This window comes from Urocampus carinirostris, chromosome 1 (assembly GCF_059441175.1).
Source record: "Urocampus carinirostris isolate Australia breed hairy pipefish chromosome 1, RoL_Ucar_1.0, whole genome shotgun sequence".
NCBI classification, from domain to species: domain Eukaryota; kingdom Metazoa; phylum Chordata; class Actinopteri; order Syngnathiformes; family Syngnathidae; genus Urocampus; species Urocampus carinirostris.
In genome coordinates this window covers 10,941,940-10,947,277 of record NC_142349.1, presented here as the reverse complement: position 1 = coordinate 10,947,277, position 5,338 = coordinate 10,941,940, and the positions used below count along the sequence as shown (strand labels likewise).

General features: G+C 42.5%; 1 non-coding gene across 1 annotated transcript; it reads right to left on the bottom strand.

Annotated features, from left to right (window-relative positions):
• Positions 1–3,597: 3,597 nt before the first annotated feature.
• LOC148373538 (small nucleolar RNA SNORD36) lies at positions 3,598–3,678 on the bottom strand. The gene has a single exon (XR_015847227.1). It is a non-coding gene; the product is annotated as a small nucleolar RNA SNORD36 (small nucleolar RNA).
• Positions 3,679–5,338: the final 1,660 nt, after the last annotated feature.

Below are 5,338 nucleotides of genomic sequence, written 5' to 3'. Positions count from 1 at the left end.
GTAAGGTTTTTGTATCACAGTCTCCATTGGCATCTTCCACACATCTTTTAGAGAAATTGCGGTATTTATCAAAGATTCTGTTTTTATCGACGTTTTTTCACTCCGACCCAACTTCAATCGAACTGAGATTTCAACTTGAATTTATTTTCAGAGCACCCAGATGGAACAGAGATGAGACAGACATACTAAATGCGGTATGAGCTGCACACATTAAGCAGAATCCCTTTGGCCTTCATAGGTTTTACGGAATTGATAAATGGTGGTTGTGCGAAGGCTGAGACACACCTTGCAAACCTCTTTTCAAGATTGTACGAAATTCAACAGTGTCTGAAAAAAGCCAAGAAAAATAACAGCTCAGTGACCAGAGACAAGAAAACCATGTGCAACCTTTGGAAAGAAAATATGTGTCCATAGACACAGTGTTCATTTTACCTCTGAAAAGTGATGGGTCCCGGGGACTTGCATGCTCAAAAATCTATGGGACCCAACAGAGATCTATGGGTCCCCAAAATTTAGTGTTATCGAAGTTGAAATTGTAAATCGGCGACAAATATATAAATAAATATATAAATCTATATATTCATTCCGTTTTAATCATCACACTTAATTGGTAATACAAAGCAGTTTTCACTTCAGATTTTTCAGTTCACAAAAATATTTTACATTATACAAAATAATATTGCTGAAATATGAGTCTACATAATCATGCAGTTTTAATCACTTCAGATTTTTCAGTTCATATATTCTTCGTAGTTTGCTGTCCCGCCACAGTTGTAATGCCTTCTCAAGGTCCAATTGCAGCAACGGAATTGAATAGCTAATTTGTGGTTTTCATTGTCGTTGAACCGATCCAATGTGCTTTTCTGAAAGTTCGTATTGCGAAATGATTAATGCAATCCAGTTTTTTTGTCACACTGGGTGCACGCATCACAGAACATGTAGCCTCCATTATCATCCTCCTCAGAGCATAACCAGGAATATAATTGAGTTTATTTTGGCAGAAAAGTCCTTTTCTTGCTAGGAGTATTCTTTTTTTTTTTCCAGATTCAGATTCAGATATACTTTATTGTCATTCTAGTACACGTGTATACAGAACGAAATTTTGATACATCTGACCCGCACAGTTTCCTTGGATGTACAGATATAAATAAAATGTTGTATTGAGTTGGAGTAGGGGCAGCACGGCGGCGCAGTGGTTAGCGCTTGTGCGGCACAGTTCATGTCATGGGAACCTGTCGTGGGTTCAAATCCAGCTCCAGACTTTCTGTGCGGAGTTTGTATGTTCTCCCCGTGCTTGCGTGGGTTTCCTCCGGGCACTCCGGTTTCCTCCCACATTCCAAAAACATGCATTTTAGGTGAATTGGCCCTAGGTGTGAATGAGCGAATGAGTTGTCTGTCCCCGTGTGCCCTGCGATTGGCTGGCAACCAGTTCAGGGTGTCCCCTGCCCACTGCCCGAAGATGGCTGGGATGGGCTCCAGCCCCCCGCGACCCTAGTGAGGATAAGCGGTACGGCCAATGAGATGAGATGAGATGAGTTGGAGTACTGAAGTACTAATAATATACTAAATAATTACAGCTATGAGTATTATACAGTAGTGCAAAGAGTGCAAGAGTAGCAGCTAACCGGATGTGCAAAATGGGCAGTCAGGTAAACAAGTCACTGTACAGTAACAATAACACTGTAGTACGATAGTGCAGAAGAGAACAGGTGTGCAAAGGACTGACTAGGGTATAAAGAACTCCTAGTAGTGCAAAAAAAAACAAAAAAAAAAAACAGAAGTACAGATTAGCAGCAGTGCAGACTTACTATGTGTGTGATTGACCATTTAACAGTCTAAAGGCCAGGGGGACAAAACTATTGCAGAGCCTGGTGGTCCTGCACCGCACACTGCAGTACCTCTTCCCAGAGGCTAGCAGAGTGAAAAGTCCATGATGGGGGTGAAAGGGGTCACTAATGATGTCCTTGGCTCAGGATAGGCAGCGCTTCTGGCCAATGTCCTGAATGGAGGGGAGAGAAGTCCCGATGATTTTCTCTGCTGTCCTCATCACCCTCCTCACACTACCCCAGTCCGAGGCACTGCAGCTTCCACACCACACAGAGATACAGCTGGCCAGGATGCTCTCTATGGTGCCCCTGTAGAATGTGATGAGGGTGGGTGGGGGCAGGTACCAAACAGAGGCGCAGGCTAATTTGATCGTTTTGCAGTTCCATAGCCAAGTGCTATGTTTTGTTCTGTGTTCGGTCCATCTGAAACCTGTCCCTTGAGGGTTTTTTGGGTTTTGGTACTGTAAAGTTCCGTGTGAGTGTGCACTATGATGTGATAAAAGTGTATCGGGAGTTTATAAAGAAACACACGGCTGTTGGATTATTAAATTTATTATTAACTCTATTAATAACCCATTATTGTATTGATTTATTCCTAATTGGTTTACTTATTCATCTCTAATATGTTTAGTTATTTTTCATCTTAATTTGTGTCAGAAAATTTAGATACATAAGAACAATGGCATATTTTTATCAGTGTCATGATTAACGATTGAGAGCACCTGCGACGACTTAATTGGCGCCAACATCTTTTTAAACCCCCGGCTTATAAGAGGAAGTCGTCAGATTGTTATGCGAACTGTTGCCACCAGCTCAATAAGCCTTTTCGTCCGACTCTGTTTCTGCCCTGCTTTTCTCTGCCTGATCTTCGTTGCCAACCTGTTTCCAGACCTGATTTCGCCCCGTTCTGCCTGCCTGTTACCTGACCTGTTTTGCCCCGTTACCTGCCTGCCTCCTGTCACCGACCTCGTTTCCGAACTTGACACCGCCTTTGCTCTCCAGTCTCGGCCAACGACTTGTAATTCCCGCATGTCTCCGATCCTTCTCGCCAGACACAGAAGTGCCACTTCCGCATCGCCTCTCCTCTTGTCCGTCAGCCGTCGGATCGTGGAAGCAAGCCCTGCTCTCCCTCTTTATTAATACAAACTGAGAAAACGAGCGCTATTGGGTCCTGTGTCCGTTTCTGGTCTGTTACAATCAGAGCTTTTCGTGTGAGAAACCTGATGAGGCCCAGCCTCATCCAGACTCTGTTTCCAACACCCTTTATGTAATTTGAATTAGATTTATGGGATTCGCTTGTCTGGCCACACCAGAACCTGAAATTACTACAGAGTTGAAGTATTTGTACTTTTTGTGGTCTTTTAAGTGATAATTAATATAACTGGAGGTTGGATTGTTGGTTTTATGTTTAAAAAAAAACAAAAAAAACTAAAAACTAGTTTGCTGGAATAAAGTCATATTTCAAGCAAGGGTAAAAGTCCAGAGCAACAGGCAATACTACTTTCGTGGCAAATTAGTGCTTCCCAACAGTTAAAGAAGTTGAAAGTTAAATATTTTCTCTATCAAGTAATACTTAAAACATATGTGTGAATTATGTCCAACAGAGTTAAAGAGCCCTTTTTATGTTTGGTTCATCAAACCTACTGTACACACGTTTATCTTTATCTATCTTTTCTTGCCGAACAGGAATGGGGGAACAGGGGGACTGGTTGTTGGGGGTTTGTACATTGAGTATATGTCATGCTGCCTGCTTTTTTTTCATTTCTATTGTTTAGTTCAATGTTAAAATGCTGAAAATGCCAATTTAAACCTCAAGAAAGATTGAATAGAAGAGTTTATTGGAGCATGACTAAAAAAATGCACGTACTTGCATCGTAATGATGATACAAGCCAGATTTGGCGGGCATGAGTAAAACAGTCCCAAATTCCGTACAGCTCTTTTTAGGTTTGATCGCATTTGTTATAGTCTTGTGAAGGAATCTGGGGCATCTTCGTCGTAAGACTTTCAGTTAAACCGAAAATACATCTATCAGCCAGCAGGCAGCTCCTTTCTGAACACAGATTGATTTTTCTCAGCCATTCCTTTTCTTTTTTCCATTTCTTTCACTTCGGGAGGGGAATACAGAAAAAAGGAGTCAGTTGAGTAACACAATCTCTGAGCCCGGCCTTTGCTCACAGGCTAACTGGGAAATTCAATATAACATTTTGCCCCATTTGGATCCCTGCCAGACGTTTGTATTAAAATGCAGTTCCTCCGAGGATGAGGAAAAACTGTCGCTCAGACGGAAGGCATCTTTCCTGCAGCGCCGCAAAAGCCACATTTGAAGTCACCCGTCGATCATTCCTCTTAAACCAGCATTTACCTTATCGAAAGCATCTGAAGGCAAACAGAACAATAATTGCTTAGCTTTAATAAAGTTTCCAAAAGCCCCACTCGAATCGGTTGCCTCGAGGGAAATAGGTTCTCATTACGGCGGGCGAACGCGGGGGAGGAGGCGAGCGCCAATAAGCCTGATTTCATGCGCCGCGTCGGAAAAAAATGAAACCTTTCCGAAGACAGCCGAGCACGTAATGTTTTCATCTGCTTGGTTCCAAGGAGGAATATTAAACGTGAATTACTGTTGCCCCTAACATCTGTAACCAAAGCTTTTCTTCTCGACGGCTCCAATAAACAGATCCACTTGATGGCATACCGAGCGCCTCTGTTGATTAACTCTCGGCTTTGACCTTTTGGAAACGACCGACGCAGATGAAAATAATAAATATTACGACACTTAGATTGGCAAAGTTGGGACCGGATATGAAATCTCGGGTTCTCCAAAGATTTGAAGGGACATTGTGTCAAATTTAGTGCCATGTAGTGGTGAACTAAAGATCATTTTAAACACCCATTTATTTATTTCAAGATTATGCATAAGGTTGCTGTCATGGGATTAAAGTTGTCTCTGTTTTTTTTTTTTTTTGTTACTTATCTAAATCATCCTTTTTTCAAGAGTCGTCTAAAACGTATATACTTTTGCATATCTCTCTGTCTCACTGTCTCTCTGTCTCTCTGTCTCTCTGTCTCTCTGTCACTCACTCTGTCTCTGTATTTCTCTCAGTCTCACTCTCTTTCAGTCTCACTCTTTTAGTCTCTCTCTTATTCTCTCTCAGGTCAGTCTTTCTCAGTCTCTCTCTCTCTCTCTCTCTCTCTCTCTCTCTCTCTCTCTCTCACTCTCTCTCTCTCTCTCTCAGGTCAGTCTTTCTCAGTCTCTCTTTCTCTCTCTCTCTCTCTCTCTGGTCAGTCTTTCTCAGTCTCTCTCACTCTCTCTCTCTCTCTCTCCCTCTCTCTCTCTCTCTCTCTCTCTCTCCCTCTCTCTCTCTCCCTCTCTCTCCCTCTCTCTCTCTCTCTCTCTCTATCTCTCTCTCTCACACACACACACACACAGCCTCAGTATGTCTCACTCTCTTTAGTCTTACTGTTGCGCTTTCCTTTAGCCTCACTCTCTCTTTCAGTCCCTCTCATCCCCTCT